The sequence below is a fragment of the Diabrotica virgifera genome, chromosome 5 (genome assembly GCF_917563875.1).
Source record: "Diabrotica virgifera virgifera chromosome 5, PGI_DIABVI_V3a".
Classification (NCBI taxonomy): Eukaryota; Metazoa; Arthropoda; class Insecta; order Coleoptera; family Chrysomelidae; genus Diabrotica; species Diabrotica virgifera.
Genome location: NC_065447.1, coordinates 206531801 through 206547604, shown reverse-complemented (window position 1 = coordinate 206547604; position 15804 = coordinate 206531801). Strand labels below are relative to the sequence as shown.

Below are 15804 nucleotides of genomic sequence, written 5' to 3'. Positions count from 1 at the left end.
ATCATTCGAATAAGGACGAATTTATATTAATAACGAATGACTTATTTTACTATGCAGTTCACAAAAAATATGTATTCCAATATTAACTTACTATACATAGGTACATTTATTATCTGCTAGATTTACTTAGGTCCATTTTTCAGATGTAAAAATATCTAATAAACGCAATATTGAGTAAATAAAAATAAAAAAGGTAAAGTTGGTATGGGATTCGAACCACGATTATCCACGTCCGAAGACCAAAGACCATTTCTCGTCTCCACCCGCTCCAACTGTCAACAAATATTACTCGATAAAGTGGGATAGTCACGTCGTCGATATTCCCCTTAAATTAAAAAGAGACTACCGACCAAATAGGCTCATTTATCTCTGTCGCAACCGTCACCCATTTTAAGATCGGAGGACGCAATCTAGAGTATTATATATCTATGATTATACTATACTATTGCCCGGTTATAGATAATTGAGAAATTTAAAGAGATAGACCAATTGGTGTATTTAAAATTTAAAGAGATAGACCAATTGGTGTATTACCACTTTAAATACACCAATTGGTCTATCTCTTTAAATTTTTCATTTATCTGTATTGGCCGGTTATGGATAAATGATAAATTTAAAAGAGATAGACCAATTGGTGTATTTAAAGTGGTAATACACCAATTGGTCTATCTCTTTAAATTTCTCATTTATCTGTAACCAGACAATATCTCAGTAACTTTGAAACCGTTCATTTTAGAAGGATTATGCATAGGGCCTTTTTTATTTCAAATTTAATGTAGAACATTTTTGTATAGAAGGTTGTTTATGCTAAATCGTATAGTTTTAAAAATATTTACGAAAGACGTAAAAATCTACGAATTTACCGATTTCTCCCCCTCTTCCCCCCCAAACCCGATGCTCAAAATGGTGTGACTTTTTTCTGAGCATTATGTGGACCATATAGAATAATTTGGTGTTGGAGGATAACTTTCACTTTGGATGTCTGGGTTTGGGTCTAGTTATACCATACTATAAGTATACCAATTTATAAAAAAGAAATTTTTATACTACTTCGGTTAATTTTTTTAAAATTATTGTATACAGCCAGTCACTAGGAATTTTTCCTTAGTAAATTTTTAAACATATAGTACCACGCATGTAATAGACCTGGATCGTAAGAAAGAAAAGTTTATTAATAGCAAGCTGAAAATTTGTTAAAAGCTTAACGGTGTCTTATAGTCCACTATTAACTATAATAGTCCAGAGAAATAAGATTTTTCTCGTGACACATCCCCCTCCAGGCCGAAACCAAATTTTTTGAGTAGTATGGACATCTATATTAATAACCTATATATTTCCTGCAGCCGATTTTGATGATATACATATATAGTTATAAACAAATAAAGATCAAAAACGGTAAATTTTCGCTTTTTTCGTCTATTACTAAAAAGTGAAGCATTCTAAACAAATTTGAGAATAAGAAACTCATAAATAATATAAAAAAACTTCAATGTGGCGTTCGCTGAATATGTCTATCATTATTTGTTGCTTATAAAATTGTAAAATAAGTCATAAATTTTGAGATTTTATAAATGTAAAAATTAAGCTAGAACCTTCTTATTACACGGAATGCTGAGGCTTCTTGTGCTTAAATTATATTTTAAATTTCAAAGCAATTGGTCAAATAGTTTAAAAGTTATTTAATTTGTTTATCCCAAATTAATTTTTTTTTGTAACATTTAAGTCAAAAAATTATGAGGTTACAGTAATACTTCGGACACTATTAACTTAATTAAAAAAAGTGACAAAAAGTAATTTTAAACAGTGTAAAATTATTTTGCAAAAACATGTCGAGTTTTTACTTACTTATAAACAATTAGAATAACTTTTTAACCGTTACCAGCAGAAAAATTATTTTTCATATTTAGAAAGACTGAATTTTTATACACATTTAAAAAGAACAACAATTGTCCTAGTAGGACAATTAGGGACGAAGTTAGCACGTTAGGCCCCCCTTTTTTTAAAATAATTTTTATTTTTGCAAAATAATTTTGCAATATTTAGAATTATTTTTTGTCATTTTTTAAATTAAATTAATAGTCTAAATCTCCTTCTTTCATAAACTATCCAAAGTATTACTGTAACTTCATCATTTTCTGACTAGTGCTGAGGCCGCTTAAATAATCCGATTTTAATTCTGTAAAGTGTATTACATAGGTAGAGAACCTCCTTATATGTAAAAAAATTAGCAAACTTCTAAATGGTCTACTTTTTCTTCAGAAAGCTTTTAAAAAATTTGAAATTTAAAAAAAAAAGTTAGATTGCAAAATTATTCTGCAAAATCTATCAGGTCGATTTTAATGAAATTTGGTGAACGATTTAAGTATGTTGTAAGAATTTTTCAAGCGAATTACGAAAGTTCTAAGTGCAATCAAAGTGGTTGAAAAACATTGAATAAAAACAGGCTTATTTTGCCCCCTTATTGTGTATTTATTGGTATTTTGCAGAAAGGGTAATAATTTAAGACATTTTTAACCAGTCGTTTATCATACAAAATTCAATTATCTTTATTTTATTTCTGTACGACTTTGTTCCAAAAGGAATCGTTTTAAAGTTATAAGCAAAGAAAGTAGAAAAAAATCGATGTTTTTCGAAATTTTTAAATCTTTTAATTTTTTTATTAATGTTCCGGGCATATTTGAGAAGGAGCATGAGTCAATTATTATTGTTGAAGTTGTCACCTAACGTTATCTGCAAAAATCCGAATGCCACCTCGCACATCCAAAAATAGACGTTTTTTCACAGATCCGCCCTGGTCTATATAGTCCAAGCTACAGAGACTAAAAACTGTCACTTTTGACAATACAGTGGAACCTCGATTATCCGTCTCTCCATTAACCGTCACCTCTGTTAACCGTCAGGGTCCGTACATAAGTTGTATTGAGTACATAAGAAAAAATTTGAGTCATCAATTCATTTTTTTTAGCATTACGATAAGTCAAACGAAATTCGCTGAAATGTACAGTGCGGTAACGAATGAAGTTATGGCTGAATCATCTGTTGTGTTTTCGTTGCCTAAAGATGACTTAAAGGGATGGTTAATTTGTGATGAGGACGCAAGCGGCTATCAATTGCTGACAGATGATGGAATCGTTGAAATGGCAAAACAGAGCCTGACAAAGCAGCTTCAGAAGCTGCTTACAGCTTTTTTACAATTAACAAAGATTTGCCTAAAGAAGCTAGAGAAGCTGCATCGCACATGCAACCATTTATCGAGTGGTATTCTCGACAAGAAGAATCCAATAAAGTAGATTGCATGGTCTTACGCCGATTAAGAAATTCAGCCCTTGCAAAATGTGAAGCATCAGTAAAACAAACAGGACCAAACAAGACCAAATTCGACAATATTAACACGAACACAAATTCCTCTTATTGTATTATTAAACAAAACAAACAAATAAAATTTAAGAGTTATATTATCAATTTTTAACTTTTTTAATGTTCTGTTAACCGTCTTTTCGATTATCCGTCATACCCTTGGTCCGGTGCCCTGACGGATAATCGAGGTTCTACTGTAATTCATAATAAATGACAATCGTAACTTCAAATTTAAACTAATCGATTTATTTTTGCAGCAAATTATTTCTAGCCATGACATATTACATTATATATTTCATTATTTGTAGAAATTTTAGAAAAATTACGATATAGAATTTTAATAAATATATTATTTGGGTACCCTTCTTCAATCAAGCCCTTTTTAACTCAAAAAGCATTATAGCACGAAGAATTATATCCAATAGAATTTTCACAATTATCTGGCAACTAAACCTCATTGAATTGATGACTAAGTTTTTTACGAACTTTGTAAAACGTTCGACAATTATTACTCAAACTGTTCCGTTGAATTGTTTTTTTTTCTTTTGCATTTGGTGGCTTAAAATTTAAACTCTTCACACTCAAAAATAGACACAAAAACACTCCATAGTTATTATAAATTTTAATTTCCAACACACGAGGCAAACAGAAAGTCACAGATCATGTACTTTCAAATACTACTTTGTATACTTAGTATTAGTATATAGAGCACGAAGTGTCACACAGACAAATGCAGCCTTCTACATACTTCTAAGCATGTCATATTTACGTCTATGCTTATAAGCACCGAATTTTTACACTCTTCACATTTTTCAACGTCGTTTACAGTGTTAAGATTTAATTATGGATGTATACAACGTTTTTTGTAGGAAATTTTCCAAACTTTCTGAAGCGCCTAATTAGAAAACCCTAAGAGATTGCTTTCACATGTTATATGACATTTTTTATTATCATTTTGAGAATTCTAGAACAAATTCCACCCAAAAAAATATTTTTTTTTGCAATATACATGCATTGATACTTACCTCACTGTTTTTGGAGTGTGCATGCATGTAACTATAATATACAAATGCAAGTATGTGAATATACATAATAATATACACAACTAAAATAGCGTTATCAATATGCGAGTAAGTCATTCTGAAAAAATGATTTTTTATTTATTTCCTTCGATTTTCCCAAACTTTTTGCGTTACAAAATATAATTTGTACATTAAAAATCAAAATTAGCTTGCTATATTTATCACCAGCATTTTTGTCTATTATCATGTTTAGAAAGTCGGACTACGAAAACTTCCCATTAATTTTGTCGGACAGAACTTCCAATTGATCTTTTAACCTTTCATTAAACTCCCATGCAAAAATTAGACTGCTATTTATCACCAACATAATTCCTGTGATGTGACATGTTCCACGTGTCGGACTCGTTAGAATGCCCACCATTTTGTCGGACAAATATTTTTTCATATATTATATAACGTTGGCTATTGAAACTTAAAAACAACTTGCTATTTTTCACAATCATAAACTTGTCAGGACGACTCGTTTATCATGCTCCACAATTAAAACTTCCCCTGTTCCAGTGTTCCCGTGCATCAAAGTTTGTCCGACTAGACACCGTTAAGCTATTAACAAATTTTCAGCTTGCTATTAATAAACTTTTGTTTCTTACGCGGGATCCAGGACTATAAGCCATCAGTTTTTATAGAAAATATTTTTTTAGGACAAAGCAACGTTTCACTTAAACGGTACTATCAACTGGCAGAATTGTAGTTATTGGAGCAGAAAAAATTCGCCTTAGAAGTGAAATTGACATTATTGAAAATAATATTATTGTCTTGATTTTTGGCGACTCCCTAAGTCTAAGATCTATTAAATATAGCTGAACAATATTTAGATTCTTTTGACAATTTTTTTTTCATAGTCAATTTACAATAATTACATTTTTTTAACCCGATAATAACGATTCATATAAAATAGATAACTTCTGGACAACAACAAACAAGTTCGATTCCAACAGGATGGTGCTATACCGCATTTTCACGTACAATGAAGATCTGTTTGAATAAAGTGTTTGTTTATAAAATTCAGATTGGTATTTTAGACATGGGACACATATTGAATGGCCACTCCTATCTCCCGATTTAACGCCGCGTGAAAGGTTATTGTGACTTAACGAATAACTTTTAATTGAAATAACTTTAAACATACAAATATGTAATTGTTGTTTCTTGAATACGAATGTACAAATCAAAAATTCGTATATGTATTTCTAAATAGGAAATTAAAAACCCTTTTTATCCCAAATGGGTTGAAGGGGATGGTAAATAATTTTATTCAGAAAGTACAATGTTAGAAAAACTGTTTGAATTATTAAAATGTATGTAATAATTAATAAAACCAATATAATGTAGACACAACAAAACCATAAGTTTTCCACCATCTTAATGAAATATGTACTTAAATAATTACAGAAAAATTTTTCCATGCAACACAATCAGATATTTTTACAATAATTTAAGTAGGTAATTAATTGGCATAATATTAATACTCATTTGTAGATGAAAACTAAATTTTGACCATTAGTTTGCGTTATAAAATGTTTCATTACATATCCAACATACAAAACTGGTTCTACTAGTTATACTTCATTCATATTAAAAATATTCCACAATAATTATAAAACACAATCGTCTAATCAAACTAACAGTAATATATTTTATAAACTCTTATAGTAGAAGAGCTGGTAGATATTTTTGGATGGGTATTTGAGAGCATTCTGAAAAATTTTCAAAGAACTCATCCATAATATCCTAATACAAAATGCAGATCTGGCTGGAGTGTAACGATAAGGGTTCTAATCGTTACTAAAATATTTATTCCGATAGGAACTAGGTATACAACCAACTATACAGCTAGTTGTTTGAAGTGTTGCGTTGATTTTCGGTGCGACTTGATGGAATATCTGGTAACATTGGAATTATTAAGTTGGCAATCTGTCAAGGAATTTCCGCCGAACGTGGTTGACAGAAGTGAAAGACTTCACTCTTTCGAAGGATTTGGTAGGAATAACATCTCCAATGACCGGTGATTCTATCTAGAATATAATTTATGTTAAAATTTGGTTTTATGTGAATGCTGAATAAGTTGTTTTTTTTTTTGGGTTTAGGTGAAGTATAGGAGCGGAGTTTCGTTGCTTTTTACAGCATCACCGGGTATGTAGAAATATCTTTCTTCTATTTTTTCCCTTTCTAAAAAAACCATACCATCTTTACCTTTTCCTAATACTAGATTTATATCATATTAAAATAAATGTTACACTTCAATAAGTAGATTTTCCATGCTTCACTACGTCTAATCTATGTTCTACAGATTAAAAAATTCTGAAAATTACATTTTCACTCCAAATAAGTTTAAAATCCATGACATTTTCATTCTCTCATTTATCTAATTCTGTAAAGTAATCTTTTATTACAATATTAAAATTTATTTGTTCAAATACATACTTCCTTACATGTGTTCAAAAGCCTATTTCAAGTGAAAGTCGTACCAAGGTCAATGATATGGCACGTATACGCTCTGAGCTTCGCTGGTGTCGCTCCTGGCGGATTACTAATTCAACTTTCACCGGTAATTTTTAAATTTATTATTTAATTGTTATCGCTTAATATTTACAACGCTAAAAAGTAATTAAATTGTTAAGAATTAAATTGTTAAATTGTTAAATTTTTAAGATTTTGCTAATCATTTTGACGTTCTATTGATGAAATATTAATTTCTTACTTCAGATACTTTCACAATTATCGTGTAGATGGCGCTAAGATTAATATAGATTAATTTTTAATTACATATTACGGAACATTAAAAAAACGTAAATTCAGTATTTAAGTAAGTATATTTAAGGTAAAAATATATACCACAGCTTTGACCAACTAATATTTTTTATAATTAAGTTCTTAATTTTAATTTTAAATTAATCACTCACTTTGACATTTATGTCAAATTTCCGGTAATCGTTTACAGACTTGCCACTACTGGCGCTCGCGAATTTATAAATATCCCCTCTACGTACGAGCCCACAGCGTATACACATCAAAACGTCACTTTTTATTTAGTTTTTTTCCTGTCAAGTTCGGATAAGGTTTTATGCCTTTTTGTAAAGGCCCCTGTCATGTGTACTAAAAAGAAACCAGCTAATCAACGGTTTTTGTTTTCTTTTAGTCATTGGAGAAGAAGATAGAGTCCAAGTTGTCATTAATTTTTTCTTTTAAATGGAAAAGTAATAAGTTGGGAATTTTGGGTCAATTTTGTTGGATATGGGCATGGAATTTTTGTTGAGTTTCTGGTACTAGGAAGTACATCCTCGTCGAGACAAGTACTAAGGTTGGGAAAACCTGGAAAATACCGTACTTGGGTCTCCAATCATCACCCTCGAAGGAGGTTGGATGAGAAACACACCTTCACTTGTGTAGAAGCGACAGGTTTTTATAATTAAAATTTGCATGTCAATTTGTTTAATAATACCTTTAAATTTTACTCTTCTTTTTTGTCAATAACTGTTAAATTACTTTAATAATAATATATCTTCATTTTTCTTAAAACATAATTAATATATAATATTCAATATTTTTCAACAAATTTTATATTTCACCTTTATATCATTCATTTATAATAGTCTGGGGATTATAAACTATCTGGGAAGGTCCTGTGCACAATATCTCGGTTTATATCCTATTTAATAATATTTATTTCATTGGTCAGGTATTGTCAGGTTTATCACTTCCGATCAGATGTTAGATTGTCAGCCACTATTGTATTCCTCAGTTATAATAAGTTGTACACCTCTTTAGATCAATTAACTGGCTGATATAATAAATTCATTATATATTTTTTTCATATTGTAAAACCTGCGTTATCGACAGGAGCGTACTAGCCTAGTACGTTGGGTAGTTAGCTAGTGTATAAAATTGTATATAGTGTTTATAGGTATTTTTTTTTAAATTTGGTTGTACATACTCATATGTTTTATTGTCCCTCCATTTTATAGTATCTATTAAAAGTATTAGTTAGGTGCAGCAATGTAAGTCACTCGGCGAAGCATTGGGTGCGTTCGGACGACCATAGCGGCTGGCGGTCAGCAGAAATCGGCTGAGTGGTTGTATCCAGCCGTGATAGGGAAAGCTTAGTAAATCTCTCAGCGGCTGGCTTCCAGCGGTGACGTCTGACAGCTACTGCTGGCTTAGCTATCCAGCCGCTGTGGTCGTCCGAACGCACCCATTTATTAAATCCGTCCCTGGCGCCCTCATACGTTCTCAGTAATATCTTCTCGGTCAGTAGTTCTCTTTCTTTTCATCACTCCTTATATTAATTTATTTTCTTTAATCATTCAAGTATTTCAGTAGGTACCGTCTTATTAGGGCATGCAAATTGGCCTAATCCTCCCCTGAGCCCTACTGAGAAAGTCTCTTAAATATCCAGCTAGCCTAGTTTCATAAAACTTCCATAACTAAGTAAACTACCCCTTTAAAGCTATATCTATTCTGTAACATCACACCTATTTGTTACAGGAGGATGGCGGTCAACCCCTAAATAAAAATGCATGTAAACATTTTTATTACAAGAGATATCTTGGCAACTTTTGGTAATTTGTGCAAAATTTTTGAAATAGTACTGTGTTTATGTATTAATGAATTTTTTTAAGCATTTTCGCACCCCAATTCTTCCAAAGTTTCAAAAATTTCATTTCGCGATCATCATCGGTAACTGATCGAGAACGTCAAAAGCTATCGATAGAAGCCACGGCCACGGTGAGCTTGAAACATGTTATTATCTAATTTACGATATCTTCAACTTTTTTGTTGGAATATCTTCTACAACTCAAAAGTAAACAATACAAGACAAAATTTAAATCCGCTAAGCGTCCCTTTTTGAAAAAAAAAACATTTTTTCTAAAAAAAATATAAATTTCAGAAATTTCTGAAGAATTTCTTGAACCCTCCCGCATATCCTCCACCCGCTGCATTTTTTTTATTTTGCAAACTAGTGGATAAAAGAAAAAAAATTAGATACGTATTTATTTATACAGGGTGGGCCAAAGAAAAGAGTACACCTCGATATTTGGCAGTAGTTATTAGATTTTAAGGAAATGCCAAAACAGGTCGATTTTTAAATTACAATTTTTTGATATATTTCATACTAGTGACGTCATCCATGTGAGCGTGATGACGTAATCGATGATTTTTTAAATGGGAATAGGGGTCGTGCGGTAGCTCATTTGAAAGGGTGTTCAGTTCTCTATTCACTAATATAAACAATAATATCCATATTTATACAGGGTGGCCAAAGAAATTATTTTTGGTTTAAATTAATTGACACAAAAAGAAGAATTTATATAATTTATTTAACTCAAAATACATTTTATTGCTGTCATAAAATATAAAAAAAAATTAATTAGGCAAATAAACATTGCTTTTCGCTTAAATTAAATGTTAAAACTGTCACAAGAGGTAGGTGGGAGGCTGTGTGTGATTTAATTTAAGCGAAAAAAAAAAGATTATTTGTGAAATCAACATTTTTTTCTATTTTCTGACAGCAGTACAATGTATTTTGAGTTAAATAAATTAAAAGTACATTCTTCTTTTTGCGTCAATTAATTCAAAAAATATTTTTTTGGTCACCCTGTATAAATAATGATGTTAATGTTTATATTACTGAATAGAGAATTGAACACCCTTTCAACCACACGACCCCTATTCCCATTTAAAAAATCATCGATTACGTCATCACACACTCTGATGGATGACGTCACTAGTATGAAATATATGCAAAAAAATTGCAATATAAAAATAAAAATCGACCTGTTTCGGTATTTTCTTAAAATCGAATAACTACTGCCAAATATCGAGGTGGACTCTTTTCTTTGGCCCACCCAGTATTTATTATTGCTGTGTTCATGTACTATTAATATAGAAGTTTGAATAAACGTTTCTTTCATTTTGAAAACGATTACAACGATAGTTATTACAAAATAATTATACAAAATGTTACTCTTCAGAAATTTATATTTTTTTAGAAAAAATCGTTTTTTTTTTCAAAAAGGGACGCTTAGCGGATTTCAATTGTGTCTTGTATTGTCTACTTTTGAGTTGTAGAAGATATTCCAACAAAAAAAGTTGAAGATATAGTAAATTAGATAATAATGCGTTTCAAGCTCACCGTGAAGCTCTTTCTCACGTTGCAGCTTACCTACAGCGTTTTTCATTCACATGCACACCTAGTTTTTTGTATTTATTTATTTTTTCAAAACATCCCTCGCAGATCGCATGGCTAGTTTAGTTTTGAATATTTAAATTTATTTTAAAAAATTATAAGTTGCCTCGAAAGATATTTTTTGTATAAGTTAAGTTTTGTATAAGAGGCGGAAAACTAAAATTAGTATTACTGTCCTCTGATGCATTTTAAGATGTAAATATAAAGCAAAACAGAGTGATGAATTAGTCGACAAAGGAATCTAAAATTGCATTCACGATTCGTCGTTCACCGTGACAATAATCTTTAGGGAACTAGTTCCTTTATACTCACAAAACTGAATAAAAATAAACTGAAAGTAAACATAGGAATTTTTGAAACCTACCAGGTGTTGTAAAGGACGATGGCAGGAATATCTTCGACTAAAATGTAGCCAAAAATTTTGTGCCGTTTTTATTTATGACGTTTTTTATTTGTTAAATTTGCAATTATTAAAGATTTTTAATTTTGCAGCTTAGGATTTTCATTTTAGAGAAAAACTTTGAATAGAAAATTGTAGTAAATTAAAAAACCTACAATTTGAGCTATGTTTATGAGTTTAATTGTGTTAATAAGTTATTGCAAAACAAAATCCACGAGGAAAATAAACTTCCTGTAGCTGGCTGTATACCGTAAATCACAAAAATACCAAGTTTCTTGTAAAAGGGATATATTAAAATACCCTAAATAAGGGTCCCTAAATTAAAATACCCTAAATAATGTATTGTGACCCTTATTTAGGGTATTTTAATATATACCTTTTACAAGAAACTTGGTATTTTTTTTTTATTGCAAAACAGCCGGCGAAAGGTTTAAAATGGCCGTTTTTTGAAATTGCATTATTTATTGTAAAAATAACTTTTATGTATTTTTTAATGCTTTAAAATAAAGATCTTCTAATACCAAACATAAAAAAAATTGTAGAGCCCGATTGGTGAACTTGTTAATAATAAAAATGTTTACATATTTCTTAATTTAGGGGGTTAATTTTAGGGATAAATGACCGCTACCCTCCAGCCAGGTCTGAATTTCTGTTTTAGGATATTATGGAAGCGTTATCTAAACCCAAAATGTCTACCAGCTCTCTGACCATTAATCTAGTGAATTAGAACAATGATAACAGAACTGGTGTAATTCTTATCAATGGCTAGTGGAAAAAATTTATTTTTAATCTGAAAATAAATTAAAATTGGTACCTGCTTTAATTTATATCTACTGATCAGACTAATAAAATATAAATAACTAAGCCAACATTTTTTTATCTGGTAATCTTGTTTGACACTGACCAAGGACATCTCGGGTTGTGTTGTTACTAACAAGTAATTGATTACTGGTGATTATACACTAATCCAAAAAATTAACGCATCACCTTAAAAATTGGTCATTTTTAATGCCTCGAATTTCCTAAACCGGTTGTCCCATTTAAGTTATTTTTTTAACATGTTATAACCTTATTCTTTAACAATATCGCTGTAATAATATTGCTGCTAGACAGGTAAATTGTCATTGTATATCGGCTGTACCAATCAAATTGTGACTTTTTCTCAAAGTTCGCGTCACCCTGTAGAATATTCTAGCATTTATAAAATACAGTACAACCTGCCACATCCGGACCTGTCATATCCGGACCTGTCATATCCGGACCTCCCCATATCCGGACGGTTCTGCCGTCGGCATCTACCGAAATCTACCGAGAAAGGCAGTCCCGCTGTAGGACAACGCACCCTCTCATCCCGACTCAAAAGAACTAAAATATGGCGAAATAAAGTGTCTTTTTTGCCCCCAGATGTGACATCCATCTGTCAGCCTATGGATCAAGGCATTATAGAATATATAAAACGTGTCTATCGACGAAAGTTATTGACGGCGTTGATTACTGGAAAGTATGACGGAGAAAACTTTTCAGATACTATAAACGAAGTGGTCTTGATATCCGGATTTTGTCATATCCGGATCGTTCTGTCGCCACATTGATCCGGATATGGCAGGTTTTACTGTACTGAAATTAAAACCCAACTACAGCCTAAGGTTTTCTTAACATTCTGTTTTTTGATTCATTCCCTTATATTGGATCATAAAAAAGTTAGGTACTTTGACAACTAGCCTTGTTTTTATACAGGGTGTTTTAAATATGGCAAACTTTATGGGGTAATTCTGCATGAAAAAATAATGATTGTCGGGCCATGTACATCGTCGCACAGATTTCTGGTTTCTGGGCTTTGCCAGACCAGATGAAGTTCAAGAAGTTTTTTTATATAGTGCAAAAGTGAGTGCCTGGTGTGCAGTTTCGGGACACGGAATCATTGGTCTGTACTTTATCGAAGAAAATGGTACTATCACACTTAATCAACAGAGGTACATACAAATTTAACACGCTTTATCCCTGATTACGTCAATTCTGTAGTGCACGTAATTTGGCATTTCGAGACAAATTTTCCAGCAGGACGGGGCAAATTGCCATAGTGCTGTCGTAGTTCGTCGATTTTTTCAGGGACATTTTCCAAGCAGATTCATTTCACGATTTACTGACTTCCCTTATCGTTCGCATTCTCCAGACCTCACATCTTTAGACGCATACATTTGCGTTAGTAAAAACTGCCGTTTTTAAACGGGCACCACAAACCATCGATGAATTAATGGATGCCGTTAGAGACTTCTTCGCGGACCTGAGACAACCCTTATTCCATAACATGACCAGAAACTTGGAACATTGGTATGAAGTATGTCTTGAGCGAGGATGAGCACATTTAGAACATGTAAAAAAGTGTCAATAATATGTTTCTTTAAACAATATAGTTATTTTCCTAACAAGTGCAGAAAGTCATTCTTTTCCGCACGCGACTGCAGTTTGCCGAACGACGCGAAGAGGGAGTTCGGCAAGCAGTCGAGTGCGGAAAAGAGACTTTCTGCAAGAGTTAGGAACAATATTTTTTCTAAGAGTCTTTAAAAAATTACCAAAATTAATTTAATCAATATGAAAATACATACACAAATTAATTCTTTGACAAGGTTGTCAAAACCAAACTTTCAATATAATTAGTTAGCATGAGGACGATCTTAGTTTCCATGACGATGATTCAAAACGACTGTTATTGTCTACCGATTTGACTTTCGAATATTATGTCAAAATAATTTTATTTCATCGAATTGTCGCGGTAATTTCATTAAAACAGGAACACAATAAGATATATTTGAAATAAATTAGTAAATAACATCTAAATATTAGTTTATTGCATGTATTATAATTACTTTAAGGCCATATTAACATATCTAAATTAACACGCTTGCGGAAAAGTAAAAACCGCGTGCGGAAAAGTGAAACTTTCTAAACTAAAATGCGTGCGCGAAAGTAGACATTTTTGCACGCTCGTAGAAAAAAGTAATTACAAGTTCGGTACTGTTTATTTTGGGCTATACTGTACGTAAGTTTTAATTGTACGAGCATTTTGCCTGTCATGATATAATATAAAATATTACGTTTCTTCCACGGGGATCTGGAAAAATGTAGGACACATGTGCCCAATAAAAAGTCCATTTTCTTTTTTTTCTGTGTGCAATTAAGCTCCATACAAAGATACAAATAATTGGATAGTCTTTTCGCACAGTCCGTTTGAGAATTGTGGGTAAAATTTATCTTATTATTTTTATCTTTCTATAAAATGAAGTTAGAAACTTGTTCAAATGGTTCTAGGCCTGAATCTCGCGTTCCAAAAAAATTGATTAATAGCAAGCTGAAAATTTGTTAATAGCTTAACGGTGTCTAGTCGGACAAACTTTGATGTATGGAAACACTGGAACAGCGGAAGTTTTAATTGTGGAACGTGATTTTAATTGTGGAACTTGTCATCCTGACAAGTTTATGATTGTGAAAACTAGCAGGTTGTTTTAAAGTTTATTCAATAGCAAACTTTATAAATATAATATACAGCGTGTCTACTTGAGTTGGAAACATATGGGAAACTTTTTTATTATTAATTTTACGAAAAAGTTATTCTTTATAAAAAGTTCTGCATGCCCCAAAACCTAAGATTCAATTATCAGATATCAAATTTTCTCAATATTATACGAGGTATGTCAAAAAATATGAATTTCGGCTAAGGGTAAAGTACCTTTATTTCTCTCAATATCGAAAATTCTTATTATGAAAAGTTGTTTGGAAATAAAAACCAAGCTCAAATATGTAATTACATGCTTCTAATTGGAAAAAAATATTTTCCAAATTTTTCTCAAATTTATTGATACTAACTTCGTTTTTATTCATTACACATGCGATAACTCTTTTATTATTACTTTTACGAAAAAAAGGTATTCTTTATAAAAATCTCTGTATGTCCTAAGACCGAAGATTCAACCAACATATATGACATTTTATTAATTTTATACGAGTTATGTCAAAAAATATGAATTTCACTCAAGAGTAAAGTACCTTTATTTTTCACAATATTGAAAACGGTTATTAAAAAAGTTGTTTAGAATTAAAAACTATGTGTCAATATGCAATTACATCCTTCTAATTGAAATACTGTGAAATATAAAGGTGCTATAATATTGAGCGAATTTCATATTTTTTGACACACCTCGTATAAAATTAATAAAAGTTGATATATCATGGTTGTGTCTTAGATTTTAGACCATGCAAAGTTTTTTATGAAGAATAACTTTTTTTCGTAAAATGAATAATAAACGAGTTATGATATTTGTAATAATTAAAAACGATGTTGGGTATCCATAAATTTGAGAAAAATATTTTTTTTTCAATAAGAAGCATGTAATTGCATATTTCATCTTAGTTTTAATTCCAAACAACTTTTTATCATAAGAATTTTCGATATTGAGAGAAATAAAGGTACTTTACCCTTAGCCGAAATTCATATTTTTTGACATACCTCGTATAATATTGAGAAAATTTGATATCTGATAATTGAATCTTAGGTTTTGGGGCATGCAGAACTTTTTATAAAGAATAACTTTTTTTCGTAAAATTAATAATAAAAAAGTTTCCCATATGTTTCCAACTCAGTAGACACGCTGTATAAAAAAAGTTTGTCCGACAATATGTTGGACATTTTAATAAGTTCGACATGTAGAACATGTCAAATGACAGGAATTATATTGGTGGTAAATAGCAGTCTGATTTTTGCATGAGAGTTTAATGAAAGG

General features: G+C 31.1%; 1 protein-coding gene and 1 long non-coding RNA gene across 8 annotated transcripts in view; one reads left to right on the top strand and one right to left on the bottom strand.

Moving 5' to 3' along the window:
* Positions 1–15804, bottom strand: part of LOC126884565 (C-terminal-binding protein) — a 355935-nt gene that overhangs the window by 134471 nt on the left and 205660 nt on the right. The window lies entirely within an intron of this gene.
* Positions 6404–7893, top strand: LOC126884567 (uncharacterized). The gene is made up of 2 exons (XR_007698094.1): positions 6404–6572; positions 7579–7893. It is a non-coding gene; the product is annotated as an uncharacterized LOC126884567 (long non-coding RNA).